The sequence below is a fragment of the Homarus americanus genome, unplaced genomic scaffold (genome assembly GCF_018991925.1).
Source record: "Homarus americanus isolate GMGI-L3 unplaced genomic scaffold, GMGI_Hamer_2.0 scaffold32583, whole genome shotgun sequence".
Lineage (NCBI taxonomy): Eukaryota > Metazoa > Arthropoda > Malacostraca > Decapoda > Nephropidae > Homarus > Homarus americanus.
The window spans coordinates 32,057,699-32,072,365 of record NW_024713129.1 but is presented as its reverse complement, the minus strand read 5'-3'; positions in this window follow the sequence as shown (position 1 = coordinate 32,072,365).

Sequence of the window (14,667 nt, the reverse complement as noted above, 5' to 3'; positions counted from 1 at the left end):
TCGGTATTACTTCGTTCAGTTACGTATTACTTCCTTCTTCTTCTACCTCTTTCTCCTCACTTCATATTTCTCCCTTCCCTCCTCTTCCTCCTCCTCCTCTTCCTACCTTCCCAGGGGCCGGCTAAGACACGCATCGTCCGAGATGCCAATTAGTTAATATCAAGGGTCGACTTTTGACCGACCTCATGGGACGGCTCGATACAAAGTTTTCCTGACGCTTTTAGTGGTAACTTTACTACACCAACTTAATGATAATTTCATTCTTTTATTTTCCGTATCTTTGTATTTTGTTCTTAAATTGCTTGAATTATTATTTTCTCGTGTTATTCTATTTTTTTTCTATAAAGTAAACAATAACATTTTTGAATATGCATTTGTTCGTGGGAATGAGAAAGAGAGAGAGGAAGAGAGAGAGAGAGAGAGTCCTCACCATCCATCGTGACCACAGACCTGAAGGTGACTGTCAACCTTTAAGCTGCCTGATATTTCTGTTGTGACGCCTGGCTGTGTGAGTTGGCTGTGTTGTGTTGGCTGTGTTGTGTTGGCTGTGTGTGTTGATTGTGTTGTGTTGGCTGTGTGAGTTGATTGTGTTGTGTTGGCTGTGTGAGTTGACTGTGAGTGTTGGCTGTGTTGTGTTGGCTGTGTGAGTTGACTGTAGTGTTGGCTGTGTTGTGTTGGCTGTGTTGTGTTGGCTGTGTTGTGTTGGCTGTGTGTGATTGTGTTGCGTTGGCTGTGAGTTGATTGTGTTGTGTTGGCTGTGTGAGTTGACTGTAGTGTTGGCTGTGTTGTGTTGGCTGTGTTATGTTGCCTGTGTTGTGTTGGCTGTGTTGTGTTGGCTGTGTTATGTTGGCTGTGTTGTGTTGGCTGTGTTGTTGGCTGTATGTTGGCTGTGTTGTGTTGCCTGTGTTGTGTTGACTGTGTTGTGTTGGCTGTGTTGTGTTGGCTGTGTGTGTTGGCTGTGTTGTGGCTGTATTGTGTTGGCTGTGTTGTGTTGGCTGTGTGTGTTGGCTGTGTTGTGTTGGCTGTGTTGTGTTGGCTGTGTGTGTTGATTGTGTTGTGTTGGTTGTGTTGTGTTGGCGTTGTTGTGTTGGCTGTGTTGTGTTGGCTGTGTGGGTTGGCTGTGTTGTGTTGGCTGTATGTATTGGCTGTTTGTGTTGACTGTGTTGTGTTGGCTGTGTTGTGTTGGCTGTGTGTGTTGATTGTGTTGTGTTGGTTGTGTTGTGTTGGCGTTGTTGTGTTGGCTGTTGTGTTGGCTGTGTGAGTTGGCTGTGTTGTGTTGGCTGTATGTATTGGCTGTGTGTGTTGACTGTGTTGTGTTGGCTGTGTTGTTTCTGTGTTGCTGGCGTTGTTGTGTTGGCTGTGTTTGTGTTGGCTGTGTTGTGTTGGCTGTGTTGTGTTCACTGTGTGTGGCTGTGTTGTGTTGGCTGTGTTGTGTTGGCTGTGTTGTGTTGGCTGTGTTGTGTTGGCTGTGTGTGTTGGCTGTGTGTGTTAGCTGTGATGTGTTGGCTGTGTTGTGTTAGCTGTGATGTGTTGGCTGTGTTGTGTTGGCTTGTTGGCCTGTTGTTGTGGTTGCGTTGTGTTGGCTTGTTGTGTTGGTTGCGTTGTGTTGGCGTTGTTGTGTTGGCTGTGTTGTGTTGGCTGTTTTGTGTTGGCTGTGTTGTTGTGTGTGTTTGTTGGCTGTGTTGTGTTGGCTGTGTTGTTTTGGCTGTGTTGGTTGACTGTGTTGTGTGTTGGCTGTTGTGTTGGCTGTGGTTGGTTGTTGGTTGATGTTGGTTGGCTGTTGTTGGCTGTGTTTGTTGGCTGTGATGTGTTTTACTGTTTTTGTGTGTTGGGTTGGCTATGTTGTGTTTGCTGTTTTGTGTTGGCTGTGTTGTGTTGACTGTTTTGTGTTGGCTGTGTTTTGTTGTTGGCTGTGTGTGTTGGCTGTGTTTATGTTGACTGTGTGTGTTGGCTGTGATGTGTGTTGGCTGTGTTGTGTTGGTTGTGTTGTGTTGGCTGTGTTGTTGACTGTGTTGTGTTGGCTGTGTTGTGTTCGCTGTTTTTGGGTTGGCTGTGTTGTGTTGGCTGTGTTTGTGTTGGCTGTGTTGTGTTGGCTGTGTTGTGTGTTCGTTGTTTGTGTTGGCTCTGTTGTGTTGGCTGTGTGTTGTGTTGACTGTGTTGTGTTGGCTGTGTTGTGTTCGCTGTTTGTGTTGGCTGTGTTGTGTTGTCTGTGTGTGTTGTCTGTGTTGTGTTGGCTGTGTTGTGTTGCTGTGTTGTGTTAGCTGTGTGTTGGCTGTGTGTGTTGGCTGTGTTGTGTTGGCTGTGTGTGTTGGCTGTGTTGTGTTAGCTGTGTTGTGTTGGCTGTGTGTTGGCTGCGTTGCTGGCTTTGTTGTGTTGATTGTGTTGTGTTGGCTGTGTTGTGTTGGCTGTGTTGTGTTGATTGCGTTGTGCTGGCGTTGTTGTGTTGACTGTGTTTTGTTGGCTGTGTTGTGTTGGCTGTGTTGTGTTGGTTTGTTGTGCTGGCTTGTTGTGTTGACTGTGTTGTGTTGGCTGTGTTGTGTTGGCTGTGTTGTGTTGACAGTGTGTTGGCTGTGTTGTGTTGGCTGTGTTGTGCTGGCTGTGTTGTGTTGGCTGTGTTGTGTTGGCTGTGTTGTGCTGGCATTGTTGTGTTGGTTGCGTTGTGTTTGCGTTGTTGTGTTGGCAGTGTTGTGTTGGCTGTGTTGTGTTAGCTGTGTTGTGCTGGCTGTGTTGTGTTAGCTGTGTTGTGTTGACTGTGTTGTGTTGGCTGTGTTGTGTTGACTGTGTGTGTTGGCTGTGTTGTGTTGGCTGTGTTGTGCTGGCTGTGTTGTGTTGGCTGTGTTGTGTTGACTGTGTTGTGTTGGCTGTGTTGTGTTGGCGTGTTGTGTTGACTGTGTGTGTTGGCTGTGTTGTGTTGGCTGTGTTGTGCTGGCATTGTTGTGTTGGCTGTGTTGTGCTGGCAGTGTTGTGTTGGCGTTGTTGTGTTAGCTGTGTTGTGTTGGCTGTGTTGTGTTGGCTGTGTGTGTTGGCTGTGTTTGTTGACTGTGTTTGTGTTTAGCTGTTGTGTTGGCTGTGTTGTGTTGCTGTGTGTGTTGGTTGCGTTGTGCTGGCGTTTGTGTGGCTGTGTTTGTGTGGCTGTGTTGTGTTGGCTGTGTTGTGTGTTGACTGTGTGTTTTGGCTGTGTTGTGTTGGCTGTGTTGTGCTGGCTGTGTTGTGTTGGCTGTTTGTGTTGGCTGTGTTGTGCTGGCATTGTTGTGCTGGCATTGTTGTGTGGTTGCGTTGTGTTGGCGTTGTTGTGTTGGTTGCGTTGTGTTGCTTGTTGTGTTGGCAGTGTTGTGTTGGCTGTGTTGTGTTGGCTGTGTGTGTTGGCTGTGTTTGTTGACTGTGTTGTGTTGGCTGTGTTGTGTTGGCTGTGTTGTGTTGGTTGCATTGTGTTGGCTGTATTGTGTTGGCTGTGTTGTGTTGGCTGTGTTTGTTGCTGTGTTTGTTGGCTGTGTTGTGTTAGCTGTGTTGTGTTGGCTGTGTTGTGTTGACTGCGTTGTGCTGGCTTTGTTGTGTTGATTGTGTTGTGTTGGCTGTGTTGTGTTGGCTGTGTTGTGTTGGTTGCGTTGTGTTGGCGTTGTTGTGTTGGTTGCGTTGTGCTGCGTTGTTGTGTTGCAGTGTTGTGTTGGCTGTGTTCTGTTGGCTGTGTGTGTTGGCTGTGTTTGTTGGCTGTCTGTGTGTTTGTGTTTGTGTTGTGTTGTCTGTGTTGTGTTGGTTGCATTGTGTTGGCTGTGTGTGTTGGCTGTGTGTGTTGGCTGTGTTGTGTTGGCTGTGTTGTGTTGGCTGTTTTGTGTTGGCTGTGTGTGTTGGCTGTGTTTGTTGACTGTGTGTGTTGTGTGTTGTGTTTGGTTTGCGTTGTGCTGGCGTTGTTGTGTTGGCAGTGTTGTGTTGGCTGTGTTTGTTGGCTGTTGTGTTGGCTGTTTGTGTTAGCTGTGTTGTGTTGGCTGTGTTGTGTTGGCTGTGTGTTGGCTGTTTGTGTTGACTGTGTTGTGTTGGCTGTGTTGTGTTGGCTGTTTTGTGTTAGCTGTGTTGTGTTGGCTGTGTTGTGTTGGCTGTGTTGTGTTGGCTGTGTTGTGTTGGCTGTGTTGTGTTGTGGCTGTGTTGTGTTGGCTGCGTTGTGTTAGCTGTGCTGTGTTAGCTGTGTTGTGTTGGCTGTTTGTGTTAGCTGTGTTGTGTTGGCTGTGTTTTTGTTTGTGTTGGCTGTTTTGTTGGCTGCGTTGTGCTTGCGTTGTTGTGTTGATTGTTTTGTGTTGGCTGTGTTGTGTTGTGTGTTGTGTTGGTTGCGTTGTGCTGGCGTTGTTGTGTTGACTGTGTTTTGTTGGCTGTGTTGTGTTGGCTGTGTTGTTGGCTGTGTTGTGTTGGCTGTGTTGTGTTGGCTGCTGTGTTCGCTGTTTTGTGTTGGCTGTGTGTGTTTGTGTGTTGTGTGACTGTGTGTGTTGGCTGTGATTGTTGGCTGTGTTGTGTTGGCTGTGTTGTATTGACTGTGTTGTGTTGGCTGTGTTGTGTTGACTGTGTTGTGTTGGCTGTGGTGTTGGCTGTGATGTGTTTACTGTTTTGTGTTGGGTTGGCTATGTTGTGTTTGCTGTTTTGTGTTGGCTGTGTTGTGTTGACTGTGTTGTGTTGGCTGTGTTTGTTGGCTGTGTGTGTTGGCTGTGTTTATGTTGACTGTGTGTGCTGTATGTGTTGTGTGTTGGTTGTGTTGTGTTGGCTGATGTGTTGACTGTGTTGTGTTGGCTGTGTTGTGCTTGCTGTTTTGGGCTGTGTTGTGTTGGCTGTGTTGTGTTGACTGTGTTGTGTTGGCTGTGTTGTGTTCGTTGTTTTGTGTTGGCTCTGTTGTGTTGGCTGTGTTGTGTTGACTGTGTTGTGTTGGCTGTGTTGTGTTCGCTGTTTTGTGTTGGCTTGTGTTGGGCTGTGTTGTGTTGACTGTGTTGTGTTGGCTGTGTTGCTGCTGTTTTGTGTTGGCTGTGTTGTGTTGGCTGTGTTGTGTTGACTGTGTTGTGCTGGCTGAACAAACTGAAGTTAAAACGCTCTACCGCCCCCATTGACTTACCAATGAAACTCTACAAGGAGTTTTCCCCGGAGCTTGCAAACCCTCTGCCCCATCATCAATGCTTCCCTCAGTCAAGCCAGATGCCCAGCTGACTGGAAGACCTCATATGTATCACCAGTGCCCAAGTCAACCAGACCATAATCCCAAATCAGCTCACCCATTGCAATCACCCCAATACCCAACTTAATCTGTAAAAGTTTCGTGTTTGACTGGGCTTATGCTGATATTGCAGGCGCTGTAGATCCTCAGCAATTTGGTAATATGAAAACTTCCTCCACCACTCATTGTCTTGTCAGCTTTCTCGACTACATATACCGCCATCTGGAAAGAAGAAAAAATCTGTGGCTGTTGCCTTCATTGACATCATTAAGGCATTTGACCTAGTGGACCACAATTTAATCATCATCAAAGCTATCGACCTCAGGTTTCGTAGAAGTTTTATGCCATGGCTTACAGACTTCCTTAGTGACCGACGCCAAGCCGTACGCTTCCAAGGGGCTGTCTCCACTATTCAGTCATTCATCTATAGCGTCCCCCAATGCACCAAGATGGGACCGCTCTGCTTCCTTTTGCTTTCAATGATGCCCAAAGAGAAACCCCTGCTCTCTGGAAATATGTCAGCGGCTCCACCAATGGGATCAGTGTCAACAACTTCGCTCCCAACTATACCGCCCTCTATGATTTCTTGAACAGTCTCCAAAATTGGGCCATCAACAACCACGTCACCATCAACTATACCAAGACCATGGTTCTGTACATCAACCTCTCGTCCGACGTTGTCCCACCCCCTTCCTTTACTTTAATCCCCAACACACTCCAGGTTGTAGAATCAACTAAGCTCCTCGGCGTCACCATAGACAACAAAATAAATTGGAAAACACACGTCAGTGAAGTTGTCAAATCATCCAGTTTCCTGCTCCATTTCCTCCGCCGAATCAAGCCCTCGGAGTTCCTGAACCCGAGATCCTCAGTGTTTACTCAACATTCATACCTCCCAAGTTCACCTATGCCTCCCCTACCTGGTCTTCCTCCCCAAATGCCACACAACGTAAACACTAAGAAAGTGCAGAAGAGGGCTTGCATGATTATTTTTCTCCCTTCCACTCTACATATCAAGAAGCTCAACACACTGACCCTCTCGCTTCTCTCTCTGACCATCACCACGACCTCATCTGCACATTTGGTGAGAAGCTTCTGCACCATCCTCGACACCGGCTCCTACTATCACCCGAGATCCTGTCTGAGAATTGCTGTTCGACACCACAGCCGCATCCAGCCCACACGAGCACGTACTGGTCACTATAAGAACAGTCCAGTCCCAGCCATTGTAAAAATTATAAATAACCTGTAATCAACCAGTGTATTCACTCCCAGTTAATCTTACCTTTTTGCACTGTCACTATGTTGAAATGCCCTGTGGTATGACTTTCTCCGCATCTAGTCATTAGATATCATATTTGTATCATTTATGTTACTTATATATTATTTGTAAATCAAGAGACCCATTCCCCAATTACATAACTGCATATTTTCAGCCTTTCGGCTCCCAAGGTCTTTCAATAAACCGTTAATTATTATTATTATTACAACACACGCTCCTCCTCACACACACGCTCCTCCTCACACACACGCTCTTCCTCACACAGAAGCTCCTTCTCACACACAAACTCATTCTCACACACGCCCTCCTCACACACACACGCCCTCACACACACGCTCCTCCTCACGCACATATGCTCCCCCTCACAAACACACACTTACGCTCCCCCTCAAAACACATGCCCCCATCAGAATTACACACACACGCTCCTCCTAACGCACACACCCCCACATAAAACCACACTGTAATTTATTTATAAACAAAATTTCATCCAATATGGGCAATTAAACTGATATCCACAAAATCTTCCCAAAAATAATGATGAAAACATCAAGATGCCCTCCTGACTCCCCAATGGAAGGATTCATCCTTCTAACACTCAGTTACAATGCATAGTTATACGATTCCAACTCTGAATAAATGGATAAGACAACTTGGGTTTTGCTACTAAGACCCAATAAAATATAACCGTTCCAGCCTAGTAAGAAGGCCTAGAACAACACACGCTCCCCTTCACACACGCTCCTCGTCACACACACACACATTCCTCCTCACACACACATATACGCTCCCCCTCACACACACGCACATGCACACACGTTTCTACTCACGCACACACACTCTCCCTCAAAAACACACACACACACACGCTCCCCTTCAAAAACACATGCCCCCCTCAGAATTACACACACATGCTCCCCCTCACCAATACATGCTCCGCCTTACAATTACACACACATGCTCCCCATCACAAACATCACACAAACGCTCCTCCTCACGCACACATGCCCTCACAAATGCACAAACATGCTCCCATGCACACATGCTCTCACAAATACATACACATGCTCCCTCATGGACACACATGCCCCTCACAAACACACACACAAGCACACACGCCCTTCTCACACACACATTCCCCCCACACACACACACGTCCCCACACACACGCCCTCTTGAAACACACATTCCCTATCACACACATCCCCCGCAAAACACGCACACGCTCCTCCTCACACACACACACACACGCCCCCTCACACACACGTCTCACATTACACGCTCCTCCTCAAACACATATTCCTCACACACACGCCCCCTTAACAAAACCCACACACACACACACACACACGCCCTCCTGACACACACACACACATTTCCCCACACATGCTCCCCTCACAAAACACACACACAATCACGGACCCTTTGCAAACACACACACGCGCCTCCCTCAAACACGCATTCCCCTCTCACACACGCTCCCCTCGCAAAACACGCACACGCCTCCCCACACACACACACACACACGCCCCCTCACACACACACACGTCTTCCTTACACACACGCCCTCCACAAACACATATCCTCTCACACACGCTCCTTAACAAAACCCACACACGCACACACACGGACCCCTTTGCAAACACACACACGCTCCTCCTCAAACACGCATTCACCACACACACACGCCCTCTTTCACACACATATTTCCCCTAACACACACACGCTACCCCTAACAAACACACACACGCACACACGCTCCTCCTCACACACACACACACCTCCTCACACACAAACATTCTCCTCACACACACGTTCCTCCTCACAGACACACACACACATACACGCACTCGCATACACGTTCCCCTCACCACACACACGTCACCCTCACACACACACACACACACACACACACACACACACTCAGCTTGGCAGGAATGTCACGTTCGCCAAACAGTTTTAATTAGCGACTGTTTCCTGAAGTGGTCTGACCAAACCTGCACTTATATCACAATTTTTATCGAGAAAATACTCTCTATCTACCCGTATCTTGCTCACGTTCCGATTTTTTGCAACCATTTTTTTTATTTTCAATGTTTTTTTTTTCAGTAGTTTTAACGTTTTTGTTTATTATTATTTCAATATTTTTTCTTGATTTCCATCTTTTTTCTTTACTTTCAACGTTTTTTTTTCCGATGTTTTTTCTTTATTTTTGGTATTATTTTCACCTTTGTCTTTTTTTTCATTTGTTCTTTATTTTCAACTTTTTTATTTTTGTATTTTATTTACCCTCTTTGGAATATATTACCTGTACGGAACATTATTTACCTTTACAGAACATTAATTAACTATACGAAATATTAAATAACTGTATACATTACAAAAGTTACTTAAGAGTACAGAACATTACTTAACTGTACGGAACATTAATTGAATGTATGGAATATAAAGTTACTGAGCATTAATTGCACGGAACACTAATTAATTGTATGGAACATTAATAACTATACAAAAATACTTAGCTGTAAGGAAGATTACTTAAATTTATGGAACACTAGTTACCAGTATGGCACATTAATTAAATGCATGGAACACTAGTAAACTGTGCAGAACATTGATTACTTGTACGAAACATTGCTGCGGTTTCCGGCTACCTGTCGAATCACTAATTAGAGGTGAAGTGGAAGCAACATTCATAAATGTGTATAGGTTAAGTTTTCAAACCCAAATGGCCTTTTCTCCAATTATTAAGAAAATAAACTACTGCACAATAACTAGCAACGCTATGAGCTGTGGGCATTAATAACGGACGGAGCTTAGGTATAACTAGCTTCTTAGAGCATACGTCTTAGTGGCTCAGAGACAGGAGTCGAACTGGCGATAGCTGGCTATTTAATTGATTGATGACTCTGCAGTCAAGGTGTGAGAGCACAGTGGGAATGCACTGTCACATGTCCAGTTGATGACTGCTCACGTCTCATAGGAAAGTTACCGTGGGTGATGTATATATATATATATATATATAAACCTATTGTACAGCATGTAACCCGCATTTATATAAGTATTACTGTTTGTTAGACAGGGGCTAGTACAAAATTACTTAAATTTACATAACAATGATTAACTGTACGGAACATTAATTATCTACTACAACCGAATAAAGTAATGTAGCATAAAGTAACTTCAAGCGAATGAACATGTAGAGAATAATGTACCTACAATATATTCGACATAGTATAAAAGGTGATAAAAAGAAAATACATAAAGGTTCAAGACGTGCTAAGAATAAAATAATTGTTGAAAAATAAAACAAAATATTCGTCCAAAAGTTCTAAATGGTCAATATAATAGTCGAATTTTCTTAAAATATAAAAACTGGATATATATCCATGAAACTTAATGAAATAAAATGATGAATGAAAAGCAACTTATAACTTACATGACAGCAACGAGACTCGACATTGTGTGATCTCTGTCGAGGTGGTTGTTGAAGATTGACCAGAGTGAGACGATAAGTTACCCTATATAAATTTAATTCAATCATCTATTACATGGAAAATTCAAGAGCTTTTTAACATTAGTAAGAATAAAATTACAGACAAAGAAATACCAATAATAACAATGATAACAAAAACCATTGCTATCACCACCACCATCACTTGCATCGTTACTAAAATAATACCAATATCACAACACCTGAGCCACTTTAAATAAAAACAAAGTTATAATAAATATTTAAATCATCTTTCATTCATATTTTGTAATAATTTACAACTGGCATAAGCGAGATTTTTCTTATGAAGATTCATGAGGCCATTGTTTACAAGTGGTTCCGTTTTCTGTATCGAGAGACATCAAAGGGGGAAACTGTAGTAATAACCGCCAGGACTTGTGGTAGGGGAACTCTAGTAATAAAATGAATATATGTGTTTCCTATGAAGTGGTATGGATTATATAATGGAGTAGGACTCTTTGAGTGTGTGTGTGTGCCAGAGTTGGCAGAGATGCTGACATTTGGCAGGGAACCATAGAGAGAAAAGGACTAGGCATGTGTAATCCCAACGGCCTTACTCCTCCTCACCAAGTGTGCTGCACACAATCTCACTATCACCAATACCTTGTTTAGGCAGGCCGACAAGTTCCAGCGTTCCAAACACTGGCATCTCATTGACTACATCATTTTCAGAGAAAGAGATCGCCGAGATGTCCTCATTAGCCGTGCCATGCGTGGCTCAGACCACTGAGACGCTGTTCATCGGTTTGTCAGAGCCAAGCTCTCACTTCATGTCACTCATAGTCTGGGATGAATGCACTATGTCTCACAACTTAGCTTTTGAAGCATTGGACAGGACCTTGCAAGACATACGAGAAAATTACCATCTCATAGGTGGCATTACAATGGTCATTGCTGGAGACTTTCGCCAGACCCTATTTGTCATTCCTCGAAGCATTCCAGCTGATGAACTGAATGCGTGCCTCAAGGCTTCATACCTTTGGAGAAGTGTTCAGACACTCACCCTATCCACAAATATGAGAGTACATCTACAAGGAGATCAGGATATTGGACGGTATGCAAACCTTCTACTACAGATTGGGAATGGAACTTTCCCTGTTGATCTGTTGATTCAGAAGGACAAATAATCATTCCTCAAGGATGTGGAAATGTTGTAAAGTCCTCAACTGAGCTCACTAACATGGTCTACCCAAACATTATCCGCCATTGCAAGGATCACAAGTGGCTGCGGGAACGCGCAATTCTGGCACCAAAGAATGAAACAGTGGCTGAAATCAACATGACTCTACTCAGACAGCTTCCAGGCAGTGAGACCTCATTCAAATCTGTTGATACAGTAATCGACCAGGACCAAGCAGTCCAGTACCCTGCAGAATTCCTTAATTCTTTGGAGCCCGCTGGAATGCCTCCTCACCACCTCACTCTCAAGATTGGAACTCCTATAATGCTCTTAAGATATCTTGAACCACCAATCCTCTGCAATGGCACAAGACTGGTGGTGAAGAACATGATGCCACATCTACTGGAAGCTACAATACTGACAGGAAAATCTAAAGGAGAGGACGTTTTTATACCAAGGATACCTCTCATCAACACTGACCTGCCATTTGAGTTCAAGCGACTTCGGTTCCCGGTTAAAGTGAGCTTTGCCATGACCATCTACAAAAGCCAGGGACAGTCCCTAAAGATGGTTGGCCTAAACCTGGTGTTTCCTTGCTTCTCTCATGGACAGTTCTATGTTGGATGCTCCAGAGTGGGAACTGGTAAAAATCTGTACATACTTGCTGCTAATGGCAAAACCAAAAATGTGGTCTACCTTAATGCACTACAGTGAGACAATGTGGAGCCTCCCGGAGTTTGGGTGGCGTCCTACCGTGGCTCTAGCGCCATTCCGCTAGTGTGTATATATATATATATATATATATATATATATATATATATATATATATATATATATATATATATATATATATATATATATATATATATATATATAATATATATATACTGTTTATGAATATGATGTATTTCTTTGTGTATGAACCTCTGTCCTGCGTGGCAGTGAGAAGTGATACTACCCTGAGTGTCAAGACCTGGCAATTAATCAGAATAGGCAAACTACTACTCTAAGCTTAATCAATAAATTTGTTAAACTAAAAAAACTGTTTGGTAGCTGCCTACTACCTACTATCTTGCTTGGCTGTATTAGATAAAGTCTCCTGAGTCTCCATAATGTCTTTGGTCTAAATTTCTTAATATATAAAGAAAATTAAGGAAAATTGGTCTATATAAATTTTCTTATTGTTTATTTAGAAAGATATGAGAAGAGTTAATGGTGTAAGGCTGCCCGTGTGTCGTCTCTATCTCTCTCTCTCTCTAGGGATTCATTATTTATTCCCTGCTATTTACCTATCTACCTATCAATCTATCTATCTATCTATCTATCTATTGGTTGTATGTTTGTATGCATGTATGTATGTATGTATGTATGTAAATCATTCAGGTGACGCTCCAAATATTGTAAGGCTTGACCCGACATAACATTTTTACCGTCATGTTGTATTTTTTAGTTTTTTGGTACATGAATTTATATTTTAGTTGTTAGATTATTATTATTATTATTATTATTATTATTATTATTATTATTATTATTATTATTATTATTATTATTATTATTATTATTATTATTATTATTATTATTATTATTATTATAATTATTTTGAAATGAACTCTCTCTCTCTCTCTCTCTCTCTCTCTCTCTCTCTCTCTCTCTCTCTCTATTTGTCTCTGTCTCTGTCTGTGTCTGAGTCTCTGTCTCTTTGTCTGTGTTTGTTTCTCTGCCTCTGTCTGTATCTGTATGTGTGTCAGTGTTTCCGTTTGACCTTGGTGTCTGTGTGTGTTATTATTTTTGTCTGTATCTGTGTTTGTATGTCTGTGTCTGTATGTCTGTGTCTGTATGTCTGTGTCTTCGTTTGTCCCTGAGTTTCTATCTGTGTTTGTATTTTTCTCTGGCTGCCTGTATTTGTGTCTTTATCTTTGTCTGATCTTGGAAGGTTTCGAGATAATTTTTGACTGTTGCCATGAGGCGTGACAGCGGGAGATGTCCTTATGTATGTGAAATAGAACTACACACACACACACACACACACACACACACACACACACATACACACACACACATGCACTCTCTCTCTTTCTCTCTCTCTCGCTCTCTCTCTCTTTCTCAAAGACAGATACACAGACACAGAAAAACGGACACACTGAAAACACCTACAAACAGACAGACAGACAGACAGACAGACAGACAGACAGACAGACAGGAATACTCTTGTTTTATTCCTCAAATATCACCTCGTTTATGCTTGGAAGATTTCAGCCAAATTGACAAAGGTTATGTGGCACTCAGACGCGGGCAGACTGTCAGCTGTTTGTCCCGTGTAAACACCATTTTTGGCGCGCACAACTTTTAGCGCGCATTAATTTTGGTGCACAAAAGTAATATATATATATATATATATATATATATATATATATATATATATATATATATATATATATATAGTGCGGGTGTGTATGTGTGTGTTTTAATTGGATAATATTTTCACTAGTGTAAGCTAACCTAACTTAACCAAGATCAAGTTCAATTATGATAATATAGTAAACAACGTTTCAAAATGAAACACAACAAATTTCACTATACTAGAGGAACTAATTTCCATTAGTTACAGTATAAAAAGGAAAACAAAAAGTCATCCCTATTGGGCAAAAACTCAATTTTGCTTTAGGAGTCAACTGAACGATTATCCATATTTATTGTAATGTAACACAATGTATATGTTATAAACTAATGTACATTACACACACACTAATAGATACAAGAGTGAGAACATTAGCAACATAAAAACACCTTTCCGCTACAAGCAGAAGTGACACAAAACTACCCGACAATAATTCCAGTTCATGTGTGTAAATAAATATTAATAAGAGTAAAGATGACGTACAGAATATGCATGTGTTGGAGGCTGTAGTTATATATATGCTGCATGTGTTTAATAACTGAATATGAGGCTAGGTACAGTATGTTAATGTGCAAGTAGCGTATATTAATCCAAATTCACAAGTACGTATTGTACGTACCTCCACCACCACGGGTATATACAGGTGTGTGTGTGTGTGTGTGTGTGTGTGTGTCTGTGTGTGTGTGTGTGTGTGTGTGTGTGAAATCGACCTTCCTCTCCTGGCAGTCGATTATTCCACATCGTAACACTTGGAGGAGCACCACACGTGAAGATGTCAATACTTTCGAGTTAGCCCGACTGCAAACCGAGGCAGACAAGCGCCAACGCCGGAAAGACGCTGCCACCGCCACTCCCGCAGTAGATGGGGCCCTCCACATGTGCAACGAATGTGAACGACGCTGCGGGTCCCGTATTGGTCTCTTTACTCACCTCAAAACTCACTAACCTAGGTGGCATCCCTAATAACCCATATCATTGTATCATAGCTGGATGATCGTCATACTCGATTCCGAGTGACAGCGAAGTAGTAATAGTAAGTGTGTGTGTGTGTGTGTGTGTGTGTGTGTGTGTGTGTGTGTAATAATAATAATAAAAATAATAATAATAATAATAACAATAATAATAATAATAATAATAATAATAATAATAATAATAATAATAATAA